This window comes from Xiphophorus hellerii, chromosome 14 (assembly GCF_003331165.1).
Source record: "Xiphophorus hellerii strain 12219 chromosome 14, Xiphophorus_hellerii-4.1, whole genome shotgun sequence".
Taxonomy (NCBI): Eukaryota; Metazoa; Chordata; class Actinopteri; order Cyprinodontiformes; family Poeciliidae; genus Xiphophorus; species Xiphophorus hellerii.
In genome coordinates this window covers 29553360-29572159 of record NC_045685.1, presented here as the reverse complement: position 1 = coordinate 29572159, position 18800 = coordinate 29553360, and the positions used below count along the sequence as shown (strand labels likewise).

Sequence of the window (18800 nt, the reverse complement as noted above, 5' to 3'; positions counted from 1 at the left end):
GGCAGCATTGAATATGGGTAGAATTTCTCAGGTAAAATAATAAACCTGTTTCATCAACATCTTTATTTAAAGTAGTAGAAATTGTGATACATTAGCAGGTAATGCATCATCAGGGAGGAGAATATGTTATGGGTTTACCTTTTATATTACTTAATTAGATTACTGAAACTTATATTACTTAAACAAAATATTTGAAGAACATGTCTGATCTGTACTAAACACAAAAGTGAAAGGAAAGATATTGTCTGGTGAAATATATGCTTATTTTAAATGGATTTGAGTTGTTCTCCATTAAAATGTTCTGACAATGGGCTAAAGTATTTTGAAACCAATAGATAACAAATTTATAGTGATAATGAAGCATATTTTGGTTAATTAACTTGGGGAAAATAATTATAGAAATTAAAAATATTATTGTGCTAGCCATTTTCAGAGCATTAATTTAATGGATTAAGAATGTTTTAAGAAATGTTTGAAGAATCTGTTATTGATTAAGTTATCACTAATCAGTAGAAGTACTCAGGTGGGTCTGAGATGTGGGATTATAATGATTTTTCTAAGCTTGATTTTTGTTTTGATTTACATCCATTTAAAACTTTGAATAAAACTTTAAATTCGACTACCAGTAAAAGGCCTAGAGAAAATGTATTTTGAAAATGTTGGATTTGTTAAGTTATACATTGACATTATAATTACTCCAGGTCTAACTCTTTTGAATCTTTGTTTAAGGAAAGCATGTAGAATGTTTTAGACAAACTACCAGTAAAATCTAGTTTGTTCTATAAAAGTAATTTAAACTGGACTGTTTAATTCACACTGATATTCATTGTTTTGATGGTAAATGTAAGCTATACAACTACGTCTTTAAGCTTTTGTTATTGTTTTGTTTTTGTTCAGTCTTATATTACAAGATTAGTTTAAAATGAAGATCTGCATATGCTTAACATTCAGGGCAAACATTAATTTAGAACCTTGTCTTTTGAAGCAGGTGATTACAGGGTTTCGGTGTTTTCCATCTGTTGGAGGTGTAGTATATGAAACGTAAATTGAATGGATCACATCCACCATTTAATGAGCAGAACTTAGTAAAACTGGACAAGCAGGAGATAAGGTTTCGCATGATGAGTTGCTCATGGCTTTCTACACACAGACTGGCCTAGAGTTCAGAGCTCCAGACCTGACTCTGGACTCTACAACAAAAGCTGTTGTCTCTGAAGAAGAGTGCGACTGCTTGGAGAAGCGTTTCACATTTATTCCGACGATAGCAGCCACAGATGGACGAGCGGTGGAGAATTCACTTGGACACAGAGTGAATTGAAGATATTTGTGTTGAATACACAAATGAATGATGCCTTTGGAAAATCTGATCTCTGTTTTGTCATTGCAGTTTTGCAGCTGTTTTTCTGGTGTCCTGTGGATGTGGTCTCATTCAAAGTCTGCGTTCTTTGATAAAAGATTAAAGTAATTCCCCTGATGGAAAATAACAAAGCCAAATTTACTTTTTTAAGTTAAGCCATTGTTTGATTATGCTGACACTGATGAAGATGACACTAGAGAATGTTGTACTTATATTTCTGATGCTAATGAAACCCATTTTGATGAAGCAATGTCTGCCTTGAAAAACCTGCAACAGGCCATGTCACAGGATGCAGTTCCCTCACGAGGAGATGTTTTTTCTTGGCTCATATATGGACCATGGTGGCATCTTCTGTTGAAATTAATGATGCTTCTTCTTATTATTCTTTTCTTGTTTTGTATTTTTACTGCCTGCATTATTCCATGTTTAAAATCAATGATAGCCAAAACTGTTGGAAATGTTATGTATCACTATCAACTTGTTGCCTCCATCTCTGAGGGAAACTCTGATGTCTAACGTTGTGACCATACATTGAAAATGTGCCAGCAAGAAATGTGTTTTTGATGTCTGTGTTAGACTTCATAAATAATAATATGAAAAACAGGAGGGAAGGTTAGAAAAATTATCTAAGTTCATTTACTTGTGAGTTTATTTGAAAGGTTATGTTTTCATATTATTATTTTGTGTGTTGTTTACTTGACTCCTTTTCTTCTGTGAAACACTATTAACCATTTTTAGGATGTTTGCCTGGAGGCTAGAGAAGTTTGCACATTCCTGTGTTATCAGCTACATGTGTAATGATTAGTTGTGGTCAGCCCATGCCCTTGTAAGGGCATGTCCACAGAAGGTTCCAGAACACCCTGTAAAAAAGGTCATTGGTCAAAATCTTTGTGTGACTATGTGAAAAAGCCCAACCTCCTTCCTTGTATTTTCTAATAAAGCCAAATGCAGACAAAGATCGGGCAGAGTGATCCCAGACAGTGTTTGACGGCGGCTTTCCGCGTCTCGGATCTTCCCTCCTTTTCTGCAGAAAAGAAAATGCCTCTGGTTGAATCTTTGCAAGTTAGGAATTAAAATAAACCTATCAGACCAGTTTTTTGATCTCTGCTCTTCATGGTCAGCCGGTGGTTCTGTTGCGCTCAGTTTACAGGTCCACTGCGCTGCTGAAATCTGCCTGACTGGGCGGAAGTGAGGTCAGGAAGGAGTTTGATATGACGCAGTTTGAGACTCTGCAAACCAGGATGCTGCTTGCTGCGCCCTTTTGGCCGACCAACGGAGGGGCCACTGGGAAGGCCCCAGTTAGCCCCGTATGCCAGTCCGTTCCTGGTAGAGACTGGATTCTAAACTGGGGCAGAAGAAACATTTGAGCTAATAAGTGAGAAACTGAAGTGACATTATAAAACATACTGAGGTCATTTTAGTTCAGCATCAGTTTGAAATGTTACCAAACAACAAACTGTGAGTCACATCTGCTGTTCCTTGGAGTCCACCTGTTAATTACCAGGTGTAATTATTATTATTATTGTCTTCATTCTTCAGCTCATCTTCCTCATATCTGTGGTGTAAATTTGAGGCAATGATGCCTTTTAGGATTCACTGGTTGTATAACCCATTACTGGACAATCCTCTGTAAATGTCCTCTGGTTTCATGAAGGAAAGGTGGAAAAACAGTTGAAGCCCAAAACAAATGTCATGTTGTGAGAAATCACTGAGTTATTAGCATCTGGTGTTTTAATACATGGCTGCAGCTGTGCTCAGTTTTCTGGTTCAGTGACATTCCTTTGCAGGTGTTTCTGTCTTACCATCAGTACAAATAACTGAACAGAATGAGCCCGGGGCAAATACCTGTCCCAGGTGTTTGGCCAATCATCACCGTCACCTCCTCGTCTCCAGGTAGGACGGAGACGCCAAATCGGCCCAGCAGCTCTGGTCACCAGAGAGCTTCATCATCACCTCCATCATCCTCCTGTAGAGGGTAAGACCCGCTGGACGCTCTTCTGCTCATCCATGGAGACATTTCTCACAGAAAACCAAATTCTCTGAGGGGGAAAGAGGAAACATTCACAGCAACAGAGCCACGTAGAAAAACAACCGAAGATTATTACCATCTATTTGCAAAATCACCACCACAACAAGCTTTTAACCATAAATTCTCCAGATGGAGGAAACTTTCACAAAAACTTTGTTAAAGTTTCATAAACTTTATCATGACAGAAATTGATTTGGAGACATTTTACTTCCCCAAATTGTAGCTATGTTACAAAAAAAAAGGTTTTTCAATTTGGTCCAAAATTTCCACATAAATTTGCATTTTGGTGCATCTGATGATGAATTGTTAAAATATGATTCATGTTTTGATCAGTTACTTTTTACCAAATGCTTTTCTGCTCTTAATTGAGTCGTTTCCTGGATGGAAACTTTTTACTTTTACTTGAGTAAAAATATGTTGAACTATTGCTTCTCTAACTTGAGTAAAATTTGTGGTGTAAAGTTACCCTGAGAGCTTTACAGAATCAGAAACTTTGACTTTGATTCTCTGAGCTTCTATGCACCACAAATCTGGAACAAACCACCAGAAAACTGCAGAACAGCTGAAACACTGAGTTCCTTTAAATCCAGACTAAAAACTCAGCTGGTTAGAGCTGATTTCAAAACATAATCATGAAACATTGATCAATAATCTGATGTGCAAAATGTAAAGCTGTTGACTTTATATTTTTATGTTTTTATGATGTAACGTTCTTTGAAATGCCTTGTTGCTGAAAGGTGCTCTACAAATAACATTTGATTTGGCTGATTGATTGTTGCCATGTCAGGAAACTTTCCAGGGTGCGTTTCTTAGGAAGGTCAAACTAAACCACAGAAGAACACACACAGCCTCCAGCTGTTTGCATCAAACAGGAGAACACCTGCGTCAAGGTGCAGCTTCTCTGAATCACACTCACCTCAGGATGTTTGACGCTAACACACTATGAGAGACAAAGTTCAGTTTTGACAGTCATTGAAATGCAGACTTGTCTGTCCTTCACTTCTAGACGTGTGCTGGAACTCGGAGACGCAGGTCTGTCCGGTCCCAGTCTGGAGCTGCTGCCTTCATCAGCATGGCTTGGACTGCCTAGGTAAGACTGTCTGTTATTCTGACATTTTATTATTATTATTATTGTTCACATTTATAATTGTTCCTTCCCATTAATCCTTTAGTGATTATCTCAGATGGGGTCAGTGGATCAGTAGCTTGAACTCTCCACTAGGGGTCGTAACTAGTCGTCTAGTTTACGGTAACACCGCTGGATCTTTAGACACGGTTGCAGGATCATGAAAATGAAAACCTCAAACTCTGATAGTCGTCACATCAATGGAGACAGAAATAGAAATGGACAAAGTTCCTGATGGATGGGAAGAGAGACCAAGCTTGAACTTTTTACAGGGTTTGTTTTTGTGACAAAATGTTGGTGTTGAGCTTTTTAAAGGAAGATTTCCTGAGTTTTGCACATAATGTTTGAGTTATTAAAATATGAGGGGAAAAACTTTTCATCATCTTGTAAAGCTGATGTCCAGTTGAACCACAGCAGTTTGTGAAGTCTGGTTCAAACTTTGCTCCTGTTGTCTTTTCAGGTGAAGGACCTCAAACTCCATGAAGATCCAGTCTGTGGACCGGTTCTGATCCAGACCCGGGTGTTATGAGGAAATCTCTGACACATAGCGGTTCTACTGCTGAGCGTTTCTTTGTTTAATCAAATGTGGTGAAGGGAAGTGAGTGAAACACTAAACTAATCAGAGTTTATAGTTGGTCTTCAATGAAAGAAGCTTTTTGATTCTCACCTTGTCTGAGCTCAACACATTGTAGATGTGAAACATCCCATAATGCACAGAGGAAAACAGAGAGCAGAATGAGGCTGCAGTGGTTCACAGTGAGCTTCAATGTTTCAGTCAGCTCTACAATCAGGAGGAATTTGATTTCATTTCTAGTCTCAATGATCAGTAAAGGTTTAGCAGGGATTGGTGGCTGTTACTGAGCCGTTTTTCTTCTTCTGAAGCTGAAATTTACAGAAACTCCAACATGACGTTTGTAGGTTGATGTCAGTTTTTAACATCTATAAAATTATTATCAAGTTGAGTTTTCAATTCAGAAAGTTAAAGCAGAGTTTTAACTCTTACAAATGTAAAACTGGAGCACTTCCCCCTCTTGTGGCTACAATTTGTATTACATACAAGCTTTAACTGGTCATTTGTTTTAATTCTTCTAAACTTAGACAGAATAAAAGCCATTTGAGGTCAAATAAATGATTTTTTTCATTCTGCTTTCGGCCTTTTGTAGTTTTTCTTCAGTCTTTGGATGGATTGTTGTTGTTTCTTGTTTGGTTTTCATGTTGGACATCTGATGTGCGGCGGCGACATAAAGATCAGCACTTTTGATTTCTAATCACTAAAATATTAAAGTGTGCAATGATGATTATTAATCAAACATTTTTAGTTTTTATAATAACTACTTTGGATGAAGGTGATTAAAGTTGTAATTCATGTTTTAATCAGCAAATAAACATTAAAAATAAAAGTCTGTATTTGGTCTTTTATTCATGTTGAATATCCAGGTCGCGTGGGATATTTATGTATTTAGATTACAAAAGGCATTTATTTGACAAGATAATCAAAGTCTTTATTACTAAAGGTTTTGTTGAAATTTGATCATTTTGATGGATTTAGATGAAACTGACTGTTTTAAGGTCAAAGTTGTGTAATTGCATGAGAGCTGGAGCCGCATCAGGCCGGCAGGGCGGCATTGACCTTTGAACTCTTTGAAGAATTAATGAGCTACACCAACATTTCATTTCCCATTAATAAAGTGGTTTTGAATTCAAATTGAATTTGAAAAGCCTGCATGTAACAAGTATGAATAGTAATCTAAGCTTTAGTGAAGTTTCACAAATCACCTAAAGGTTTCACAAATCCCAAACATGGATTAAAATATTCTGTTATTAGAGCAGAATAATCCAGTCCAGGTTTGAAGAGTCCAGGTGTTGTAGTTTTTAACCTAGAGCCGATTAAAGATGCGGAGGTGGTGAAAAATTGGGTGGAATCGCCCTTTAGTCTTTTCCCGAATCGGAACCAACTCCAGCTTGGTTCTGCAGACCGGGCTTCTGTGCTGGAGAGAGAAATATGGAGATTTAATTCATGACTCACTGGCAGGAACAGACGGCCAGACGAGGCTTTTCTGTCTCATGACCGTCGTTGAGTTTGTAATAATCGCCTCAGAGGCTGTTTTCTGTTCGGACCTGTTTTTCTGATCTCTGCTCTTCATGGTCAGCCGGCGGTTCTGTTGCGCTCAGTTTACAGGTCCACTGCGCTGCTGAAATCTGCCTGACTGGGCGGAAGTGAGGTCAGGAAGGAGTTTGATATGACGCAGTTTGAGACTCTGCAAACCAAGGATGCTGCTTGCTGCGCCCTTTTGGCCGACCAACGGAGGGGCCACTGGGAAGGCCCCAGTTAGCCCCGTATGCCAGTCCGTTCCTGGTAGAGACTGGATTCTAAACTGGGGCAGAAGAAACATTTGAGCTAATAACTGAGAAACTGAAGTGACATTATAAAACATACTGAGGTCATTTTAGTTCAGCATCAGTTTGAAATGTTACCAAACAACAAACTGTGAGTCACATCTGCTGTTCCTTGGAGCTCCACCTGTTAATTACCAGGTGTAATTATTATTATTATTGTCTTCATTCTTCAGCTCATCTTCCTCATATCTGTGGTGTAAATTTGAGGCAATGATGCCTTTTAGGATTCACTGGTTTTATAACCCATTACTGGACAATCCTCTGTAAATGTCCTCTGGTTTCATGAAGGAAAGGTGGAAAAACAGTTGAAGCCCAAAACAAATGTCATGTTGTGAGAAATCACTGAGTTATTAGCATCTGGTGTTTTAATACATGGCTGCAGCTGTGCTCAGTTTTCTGGTTCAGTGACATTCCTTTGCAGGTGTTTCTGTCTTACCATCAGTACAAATAACTGAACAGAATGAGCCCGGGGCAAATACCTGTCCCAGGTGTTTGGCCAATCATCACCGTCCCCTCCTCGTCTCCAGGTTTATTTAATCCGGTGACGCCAGCAGAGACCAACAGAAGCAGCATCCGCCGGACAGAGACGCCAAATCGGCCCAGCAGCTCCGGTCACCAGAGAGCCACCTTCATCATCACCTTCATCATCCTCCTGTAGAGGGTAAGACCCGCTGGACTCTTCTGCTCATCCATGGAGACATTTCTCACAGAAAACCAAATTCTCTGAGGGGGAAAGAGGAAACATTCACAGCAACAGAGCCACGTAGAAAAACAACCGAAGATTATTACCATCTATTTGCAAAATCACCACCACAACAAGCTTTTAACCATAAATTCTCCAGATGGAGGAAACTTTCACAAAAACTTTGTTAAAGTTTCATAAACTTTATGTTGACAGAAATTGATTTGGAGAAATTTTACTTCCCCAAATTGTAGCTATGTTACAAAAAAGGTTTTTTTTCAATTTGGTCCAAAACTCCACATAAATTTGCATTTTGGTGCATCTGATGATGAATTGTTAAAATATGATTCATGTTTTGATCAGTTACTTTTTACCAAATGCTTTTCTGCTCTTAATTGAGTCGTTTCCTGGACGGAAACTTTTTACTTTTACTTGAGTAAAAATGTTGAACTATTGCTTCTCTAACTTGAGTAAAATTTGTGGTGTAAAGTTACCCTGAGAGCTTTACAGAATCAGAAACTTTGACTTTGATTCTCTGAGCTTCTATGCACCACAAATCTGGAACAAACCACCAGAAAACTGCAGAACAGCTGAAACACTGAGTTCCTTTAAATCCAGACTAAAAACTCAGCTGGTTAGAGCTGATTTGGAAACATAATCATGAAACATTGATCAATAATCTGATGTGCAAAATGTAAAGCTGTTGACTTTATATTTTTATGTTTTTATGATGTAACGTCTTTGAAATGCCTTGTTGCTGAAAGGTGCTCTACAAATAAAATTTGATTTGGCTGATTGATTGTTGCCATGTCAGGAAACTTTCCAGGGTGCGTTTCTTAGGAAGGTCAAACTAAACCACAGAAGAACACACACAGCCTCCAGCTGTTTGTGTTGGCATCAGGCTGAGCACTGAATGCCAGCTGCTTCCTGTTGGACGTCGTTCCAACCAGAGTTTAGCTGCTTCGTCTGTTTGGTGTCAGGCTCTTTGTTACACAAGCAGTTTTGTGAGGTGACATGATTCAGCTCACTACCAGCGCTGCTGTTTGGATCAACCAGACTCACTACAGATCAAAACCAGGACCGGATCATTTTGAAGCCTCAGAATCTGGCAACAGATCAGAAAGAGTTGGAAGTTGCCAGATATTGCCATTAATCCACTTTAAGTTTTGGTTTAACATTAAAAATTACATTTCTGGGAGAAATCTGAAACAAATATCATCATTTAGGTCCTGCTGCTGATTCATCTGCCTTGTTGTCAGTAACTTTACAGCCTGTGTTTGTACAGAGGACATTTGTGGCCCCTGCAGGTGTCCCTGTGGCCCCAGGTGGCTTCCTCACCTCCAAGGAAGACAAACCAGCAACAGATTCTGCCTCAAAGGAATTCATTCATGACTGAAATAAAACGAGACATTCAAACTTCAACAATAAACTTAGCAGAAAGTAAAAACTGATTTATGTTTCATGTGATGTTCTGTTTTCCAGCTCTCTGATTGGTCGCCTCCAACATGCTCCCTCCTGCTCCTCTTCCTCTCTGCTGCCATGTTGCTGCCAGGTGAGTTCCTGCAGTTAGAAGCAGTTTCTGCTGAGTCAGTGAAGATGGAGGAACGGAGCTCCTGCTGCCATCTTGGTCTCCAAACAGACCAACTGATGCTGGTTTATTCATCTACAGATTGTCATGTTGCTGCCAGACTCTGGTTCTCATCTCATGTGTCTCTGTGTTTCAGGAGCTGCTGGACAGTTTAGTATTTGCTAGTAACACAGAGGTGGACATCAGCTCATGCCCCATCACGTACTTTGGACAGAAATACGAACAACTTTATGTGAGTAAAATGACTGGATGAACCTCTACTAATTATTGCTTAGTCAGACGCATGATGATGATGATGATGATGATGGTGATGGTGATGGTGAGATGATGTGATGATGATGATGATGATGATGTGATGATGATGATGATGATGATGATGATGATGTGATGATGATGATGATGATGATGGTGATGATGATGATGATGATCTCTGCAGCTTCAGAGCTCTGAGTCTGCCTGCTTTTATTTTGAAGCAAACACAGGAAGTAGGAGTCCAGAGGATTTCTGCTCATTTAATCAGAAACTGATCTGTAGAGTTTTATTCCTCAGGACTTCCAGACTCTTTTCTCTTCCTGATGAATCTTTGTGGGTCGGTTTTTCTTTGACTTGTTGTGTTTCTGTTTTTTCAGCTGAACTTCACCAGTGACAACTTTGTTCTCTGTTTCACCGGCTTTTATGAGCCTCAGGGCAGAGGAGACTGCTTGGTGGCGCCTCAAACAGACAACACACAGTTTTATCTTCAAAGTTGCCTGACTTTGAACTGCAAAACATCGTCCAGAATCTGCCAAGCATTAAGAACACTGGGGAGTGCTACATGTTCTTTATGAACTCTGCAGTAAGTTCTGTTCAGTGATTTAAATCTGTTTTCTGGTTTTAGAAAAGACTTAAACACAAAACATTGATGGAAGAATATGAATGAACTGATAGAACTGTATGAGCTGTTTACGTTTAGTTCTTATATTTTATTCATTGTTTATATCGCCTATAGTATGTAATTATGTTTCATGCTAAGACTTTTTGTGAAAACCTTTTGACTGGATCAAACCTGCTGACTGTTTTTTTGTATTTTTTTTAGTACACTTTTTCTAGTAAACTTTGGATCACAAAGTGCTTTTATGAATGTAGACCAACCAGTGGTAAGTCTTTACATCTTTTACAAAATACAGGAAAAGCTTTGAGTTAATAATTAAATATTGTCAGATCTAAACATCTACCTGAAGATTTTCCTGATTATATTCAGTTTTTATCAAGACATCCTTTAGACTCCACGTCCACTGGCGTGGACATGATGTTTTTCTGGGATTAAACTAATAAAAATATTAGGGAATTGGTTATTTACATGATGCTTGTTATAGTTTGGTTTATTATTAAGCAAAAACAATAAAGTTTAGACCCTTAAGTTGATACTAGTGAGTTTCAGTCATCCAGACGAGCATGTGACTGAAAACAGACGGGAGGAGGAAGCTTCTGTTTTACTTCAAAAATATTCTTTATGTTCATAGCAGCACAGAAAAGTTTTCTCTGTATATTTTTAAGTATTTCCAGTAATAGTATTTGAAAGTATTTTGAACATTTTTCCTCTCATTAAATCGTAGGACTTTTTTTAAAGTTGAATGTCCATCCCAATGGACATCAGGACTTTGTGTTGGCTGTACAGCGCCTAATTATTCAGTGTTACTGTGCAAAGAAAGAAGCATGTGTGAACATTTCATAGCCAGTTTGTGATTTCATAATGATTTTCTGTTATTTTCTCAATGATGGAGTAAAAACTGTCAAACCTTCTTGAACTGACGGTACATCAAGAGATTTCTGATCCAGTGATTGGATGAGGAAAATAAGCCACAGGAATTAGATGGTAAATTGAGAAGTAAAGCATTCCCAGTTTTTCAGTGTCTCATCCAGAGAAGTTCAGCTTCACAGTGAATCAGTGGGTGTTGTTGTCCTGCTAGATCAAATTATCAGTCTGTAAACACAAAAATCTGAGAAAAAAGTCAGAGCCGACTGGATGCAAGACGCCATAATGCACAGAAAAACACATTTCTGCTGTAAGAAATGTAAAATCCAAACTGAAACTGCTTCAAGGTGTTCATAAAAAATAAAGGTTACATGGAAATAGCCAGCAGTTTGATAACTGTGTAATCTATTGTTATATGTTTACATCACTACAAATAATAGCATGTCAATACATCTGAAAGTTCAATGGCCATCACTAAAGTCAAAGCTATATTTTATATTATTTATTCTCTATTCAGACATGCACACTGATAAACAAAACAGCAAAATCCAGTTTAAAAGGTTGAGACCATGAGTTATTGCATGAAGCTCTGCGGGGAAAGTATAGAAGTTTTCATGACGTTCTACGTTCATTTAGTCAAGATGTCCATTACAATGGACACCATGAAAAACATAGAAACATGAGACAAAAAACATATAGAAACATGAGACAGGAAAAATGTCTGTTTTGCTCTTTAGAGTAAAAATCAGCTGAGTAAAACAAAGTTTTGGCTCAAAGAAAGAAATGAGTTTTTATCAAGACATTTTTAATGAAATCAGTTTTTATTCTGTGTTGAGTCTCTGTGGTTCTGACTCTGTTGTTCTGCAGTTCACTGATTTTCTGGTGGATGGAAACAAAGTTTTCCCTCCGAGTGTTGCAAACCAGCAAGCCTACGCAGATCTGAGCGGCTGCAGGTCATCAGGTCAGTGAACCTCTGAATCCAAACCTGAACTTTGAGATTCAGTGAAACAGTTTTTCCTCAGATAAACTGAGTTTCTGAGTTTTCTGTCTCTTCCTTCGTTTCTCAGGTGTTCTGTTCAGACCTGGAGACGTTGTCAGCTCTGATCCAATAACCTGCAGGACTCTCACCTGTTCTCAGTCTGCAGTCCTCCAGAAACCAGCTGTGGGCCCACGGAGCGTTGTCAAGGCAACGGCGTGTAAATATGGTCATTTTTACTTATTTACACGCTCAAAGTCCTGCTACTAAAAACAGCACTTTGAAGGGTGCTTTATAAATAAAATTGATTGATTGATTTTGTATTTGAAAAGTGGGAAAGAGAAAAATGTGTTTTCAAATTTGACTCATGAAGTTAAATTTCACTGGAGCTGTGGTCTTTTTCACAGCAAGCATTAACTTTCAAGGAGCAGCAGGAAGTGTTAAATGAGCTTTTATTGTGAAGGAGAAGCATGAAGTGATAAATGAGCTTTTATTGTGAAGGAGCAGCAGGAAGTGAGCAGCGGTGGAGAACAGATCAGAGATCAGTGAGGCTGAAATGAATCTTTCTGCACAGCAGTTGGTCTAAATCTGAGTCCTTCACATCAGTCAGACCTCAGTAACATACTGACTACTGATCCAGAGAGCTGGAGGAGTAGAGCGCCCCCTGGTGGCTGTGGCCCCCAGCAACAGGTCTTGATGTTTGTTTCTGCCTCCACCAGCTGCTCCTCTGCCTCCTCGTTGGGCTCCGTCTGCACGGTGACGGGTCCGGCTGTGGTGGACTTCCAGGGCCAGCAGAACTCTGTGAAGGACCGGTGCTGGTACTCTCTGCTGAGGATCCCATCAGGCCCAGACTTCCAGGTTCTGGCCCACTTCCAGGAGCGGCGCCGTAAAGACGTGAGCTTCCTGGACGGCGTGACGCTGCGACTGAACGGGTCGGCCGTGTTGACATCCAGCTGAAACAAGGAGGCAGAGTTCTGGTGAGCCGCTGCAGACGCTTCATGGCTTCCAGCAGGGCCGTAATCTGGATCCTGGGGTTCTGGGGCCCAGCCCAGGAACCTCTGGATTTATGAAACAAATGCAACTTTTTCTGCTGCTAAAGAGCAAACTGATACTTATAAGAGACTGACATGAAGTTAAAAAAAATCATTTTAAATGTTCACAACAGGAAAAACACTAGCAATGAATTTGATGATTAAATTTCCTAATTTAAAAGTTTTGATTAAAAAAATCTTAGACTTTATAGTTTTTGTGGTTTCTTATCTCCTGAACCCAAAAGAACTGAAACAGTTTTGAACTTTTTTTTCTATCAGCTTTGATCCTAAAGACAACTTATAAAAAATATTTTCTGAGTTTTAGCTGAAAACAAAAGTCAGATTCAGTTTTAGTTGAACTTTTTCAGTTGGTTCATAATTTATTTCAGTCATTCTGTGTGTGTGTGTTTAAAGCTTTCCTCATGCTACAGAACCTTTTCAGAGCTGCTGAGTCACAGGTCCGCTGTAGTATGAAGTTTGGAGGTGAAGCAGCGTCTCTCTGCTGCTTCACCAGCAGGGGGCGCCACCTTCCGAAGCCCCTCCAGACTCGCCTGTAGCTCCTTTTCTCAGACAGACCTCCAGGTTTCTGTGGCTCAGCCTCTGAGTTCTGACAGTCCGCTGTGTCTCTGTGGGTCGCAGCTGAACGGCTCGCCGCTGACCCTCAGCGGCTCGGTTCAGACGGGTCACGGTGTGAAGCTCTCCAAGGACCAAACTGGAGTCACTGTCCAGGCGTCCCTGTCCGACTTCTCTGCTTCTGTCTTCTTTGACGGCTCCACGGCTCAGATCCACCTGAAAGGTACAGAGCATCAGATGAGTTTGGATCCTGAGGATCGCTGCTGTCCTGCAGTCTGATGCTGATTGTCTCTCGCTGCGTCCTGAACCCGTCCAGGTTCTTATGGACTGCCTCTGCAGGGTCTGTGTGGAAACGCCAGCAGGTCTCTGAGTGAAGAGCGGCTCTCTGAGGACGGCTCCACCAGGTCAGACCTCCTTACCGACCGACCGCTGCTGGACGGACGGACTGCAGGTAAACTCAGGAATCGGTCCTGACCTTGTTGTGTGTCGCCCCCTAGCTGTGAGGCGCAGTACACCGACGCTACTGACACAACCACCAGCTGCACCAAGATGGCTGAACGGTGAGCACATTGATCCAGAACCTTTAGTCTGAGTTTCTCTCTGATCTCTGGGGGAAACTTCATGTTTCATGGTGTTTGATGCCTCGTGACGTCAGTTGTGATGGGAGACGAATCCGTTTATTGATCATTGATTGTCTCCATGTGGAGCAGCTGTAGCCTCCTGAAGGAGGCGCCCTTCTCCTCCTGCGGCGTGGACCCAGAGCCCTACATGGCCGCCTGCACAGACACTTTGTGCCGCTATCCGGATCTGGATGGCCTCAGCTGTCGGTTCCTGGAGGCCTACGCCAGAGCCTGCAGCCTGCAGAGCAGCGCCGCACCGGAGGACTGGAGGTCCAAGGCTCAGTGCTGTAAGACCTGCTGCCCTCCGTCTGCTCCATGAATCTGCTGCTGCTGCTGCTTTTTCACAGTAATGCATCTGCTCTGCAGCGCCCCCTGGGGCCGTCTGTCAGGACAGGACCTGCAGCGATCACGAGTTCTGTGGAGAGAAGACAGCTGGAGGAGAAACTCGCTGCTTCTGTCGGGCCATTTTTGCCTCCAAGTACAGACAGACGAACTCTTTGGGTAGGACAGCTGTGACCTGAGAACAGGCCTTAATGTTTGGAGGAAACCCTCTGACTGCTTCTCCTCACCAACGCTTGTAACCTCCAGGTGATCCGCCGGTCTGCAGGCAGAGCTCTACTTCTCTCTCTCTGGTCGGGTGTCTCCTGGAGGACAAAGGCATCGACTACTCTGACTTACAGCTCAAAGATCGACCTGCAGAGGTCAGATGGACCAGCAGACCCACATGGTGACCTTCAGCTTCAACAGCACCAACCTCTGTGGGACTGAGGTCACGGTGGGTTCGCGCTCTGCTTCGGGACCTTGGTGTGGAGGCAACTTTCACAGGTCAGCTTTTGGTACGGAGTTAATGTTTCTGTTTGCAGACCAACAAAGCCAAACCATCTACAAGAACACCATCATGACACAGAACCTCTCCTCTGGAGGAATCACTCGCCAAGACCAGGTCTACATCGGGTTTTCCTGCGTTGAGACCCAGCCGGACATACAGACGGTGGCTTTCAGGATCAAAGACAGGTGGGTGTTGATCCCATCAGGTAAACTGTGGTTTTAGTTTCAGAATCAGGTGAAAAAGATTCAGTAAAACATTACAGAATAGTTTGGTCAGTTTCTGTAGGAATAGATTGATATAACAGAGTCCAATCCTTTCTCTTTATGATTCAGGTCAATGTGATTTTACAGATTTGGCCAAAAGCTTAAACACTCTATGAAATACTAGATGTAGCTACGCTGTCCTATCATAGATATATGTTGCATAGAAAACATAACTTTGAAGAGTTTGGAAGCTTTTAGACTCCTGTAACTTGGGTCGTTCCTTCATCAACGTGTCTGTAGCGTAAAATTGAGCTGAATGCAGTTTGGTTCCCCTACGAGAGGAACCCGTCGTCATAGCAAACATCGTGACGGCCCACAGCGTCTGTTGACGAGGGCAGTGATTGGATGTGGCCTGTGAACAAGCAGGAAGCAGAGGGGAAATAATTGGGAGGCAAAACAGGTGCAGAAAACCAAGACATAACAAAACCTACTAGAAAGAAAAGAAGCTCCGGTTAAAGCTGACGTAAAAACTGAAACACCAAGGAGACGACCACAGCTAGCATCTCCATATGGACAGTACAAACCTGCTGGATGCAGAAAGCAAAGTAAAATCTTTGAGAAGTCAGAAGTAGAAGCAGACTCCTGCCAGCTGTGTGTGTCCTCTGCAGCTCTGTGGTTCAGTTCATCTCATCCGGACTTTGGAATTACTCTCTGACCATGAAGGCCTACACCGACGCCCACCGAACTCAAGCTGTTGCCTCAAACACCAAAGTTCGCCTGAACCAGAAGATCTGGGTGGAGCTGGACGCCAACGGCCTGAATGAAAGCCTGGTTGCCTTGGTGATGGACTCCTGCTGGGCGACGGACAAGGAATCGGCCAACGCTAGCCGTAAACATTACCTGATCAAGAACGGGTGAGACCGCTGCCCATATTCAGCCTCTGTGACCTTTCTAACCTCTCTGATCCGACCACCAACGTTTGATTTGACGCTTGTGAGCAGTTGTCCAAACCCTGAGGACCAGACGGTGAGCATGGAGGCAAACGGAAAGGGAACCTCCAACTCCTTCTCCTTCAACATGTTCCAGTTCATTGGGAGCTCAGCTGAGGTCTACCTGCACTGCAAACTGCAGCTCTGCATCAAACAGGAGAACACCTGCGTCAAGGTGCAGCTTCTCTGAATCTCACTCACCTTAGGATGTTTGACGCTAACACACTATGAGAGACAAAGTTCAGCTTTGACAGTCATTGAAATGTAGACTTGTCTGTCCTTCAATTCTAGACGTGTGGTGGAACTCGGAGACGCAGATCTGTCCGGTCCCAGTCTGGAGCTGCTGCCTTCATCAGCATGGCTTGGACTGCCTAGGTAAGACTGTCTGTTATTCTGACATATTATAATTATTATTATTATTATTGTTATTCACATTTATAATTGTTCCTTCCCATTAATCCTTTAGTGATTATCTCAGATGGGGTCAGTGGATCAGTAGCTTGAACTCTCCACTAGGGGTCGTAACTAGTCGTCTAGTTTACGGGTAACACCGCTGGATCTTTAGACCACGGTTGCAGGATCATGAAAATGAAAACCTCAAACTCTGATAGTCGTCACATCAATGGAGACAGAAATAGAAATGGACAAAGTTCCTGATGGATGGAAGAGAGACCAAGCTTGAACTTTTTACAGGGTTTGTTTTTGTGACAAAATGTTGGTGTTGAGCTTTTTAAAGGAAGATTTCCTGAGTTTTGCACATAATGTTTGAGTTATTAAAATATGAGGGGAAAAACTTTCATCATCTTGTAAAGCTGATGTCCAGTTGAACCACAGCAGTTTGTGAAGTCTGGTTCAAACTTTGCTCCTGTTGTCTTTTCAGGTGAAGGACCTCAAACTCCATGAAGATCCAGTCTGTGGACCGGTTCTGATCCAGACCCGGGTGTTATGAGGAAATCTCTGACACATAGCGGTTCTACTGCTGAGCGTTTCTTTGTTTTAATCAAATGTGGTGAAGGGAAGTGAGTGAAACACTAAACTAATCAGAGTTTATAGTTGGTCTTCAATGAAAGAAGCTTTTGATTCTCACCTTGTCTGAGCTCAACACATTGTAGATGTGAAACATCCCATAATGCACAGAGGAAAACAGAGGGCAGAATGAGGCTGCAGTGGTTCACAGTGAGCTTCAATGTTTCAGTCAGCTCTACAATCAGGAGGAATTTGATTTCATTTCTAGTCTCAATGATCAGTAAAGGTTTAGCAGGGATTGGTGGCTGTTACTGAGCCGTTTTTCTTCTTCTGAAGCTGAAATTTACAGAAACTCCAACATGACGTTTGTAGGTTGATGTCAGTTTTTAACATCTATAAAATTATTATCAAGTTGAGTTTTCAATTCAGAAAGTTAAAGCAGAGTTTTAACTCTTACAAATGTAAAACTGGAGCACTTCCCCCTCTTGTGGCTACAATTTGTATTACATAAAAGCTATAACTGGTCATTTGTTTTAATTCTTCTAAACTTAGACAGAATAAAAGCCATTTGAGGTCAAATAAATGATTTTTTTTCCCATTCTGCTTTCGGCCTTTTGTAGTTTTTCTTCAGTCTTTGGATGGATTGTTGTTGTTTCTTGTTTGGTTTTCATGTTGGACATCTGATGTGTGGCGGCGACATAAAGATCAGCACTTTTGATTTCTAATCACTAAAATATTAAAGTGTGCAATGATGATTATTAATCAAACATTTTTAGTTTTTATAATAACTACTTTGGATGAAGGTGATTAAAGTTGTAATTCATGTTTTAATCAGCAAATAAACATTAAAAATAAAAGTCTGGATTTGGTCTTTTATTCATGTTGAATATCCAGGTCGGCGTGGGATATTTATGTATTTAGATTACAAAAGGCATTTATTTGACAAGATAATCAAAGTCTTTATTACTAAAGGTTTTGTTGAAATTTGATCATTTTGATGGATTTAGATGAAACTGACTGTTTTAAGGTCATAGTTGTGTAATTGCATGAGAGCTGGAGCCGCATCAGGCCGGCAGGGCGGCATTGACCTTTGAACTCTTTGAAGAATTAATGAGCTACACCAACATTTCATTTCCCATTAATAAAGTGGTTTTGAATTCAAATTGAATTTGCAAAACCTGCATGTAACAAGTATGAATAGTAATCTAAGCTTTAGTGAAGTTTCACAAATCACCTAAAGGTTTCACAAATCCCAAACATGGATTAAAAATATTCTGTTATTAGAGCAGAATAATCCAGTCCAGGTTTGAAGAGTCCAGGTGTTGTAGTTTTTAACCTAGAGCCGATTAAAGATGCGGAAGGTGGTGAAAAATTGGGTGGAATCGCCCTTTAGTCATTTCTCGAATCGGAACCAACTTCAGCTTGGTTCTGCAGACCGGGCTTCTCTGCTGGAGAGAGAAATATGGAGATTTAATTCATGACTCACTGGCAGGAACAGACGGCCAGACGAGGCTTTTCTGTCTCATGACCGTCGTTGAGTTTGTAATAATCGCCTCAGAGGCTGTTTTCTGTTCGGACCTGTTAGAAAAATTATCTAAGTTTATTTACTTGTGAGTTTATTTGAAAGGTTATGTTTTCATATTATTATTTTGTGTGTTGTTTACTTGACTCCTTTTCTTCTGTGAAATACTATTAACCA

General features: G+C 40.9%; 2 long non-coding RNA genes and 1 pseudogene across 2 annotated transcripts; all 3 read left to right on the top strand.

Moving 5' to 3' along the window:
• Nucleotides 1-4257: 4257 nt before the first annotated feature.
• On the top strand, nt 4258-5914 carry LOC116732713 (uncharacterized). Its single transcript, XR_004341864.1, has 3 exons — nt 4258-4276; nt 4393-4476; nt 4973-5914. It is a non-coding gene; the product is annotated as an uncharacterized LOC116732713 (long non-coding RNA).
• Nucleotides 5915-9334: 3420 nt separating this feature from the next.
• Nucleotides 9335-9903, top strand: LOC116732714 (uncharacterized). Its single transcript, XR_004341865.1, has 2 exons — nt 9335-9411; nt 9809-9903. It is a non-coding gene; the product is annotated as an uncharacterized LOC116732714 (long non-coding RNA).
• Nucleotides 9904-10264: 361 nt separating this feature from the next.
• Nucleotides 10265-17209, top strand: LOC116732712 (alpha-tectorin-like; annotated as a pseudogene).
• Nucleotides 17210-18800: the final 1591 nt, after the last annotated feature.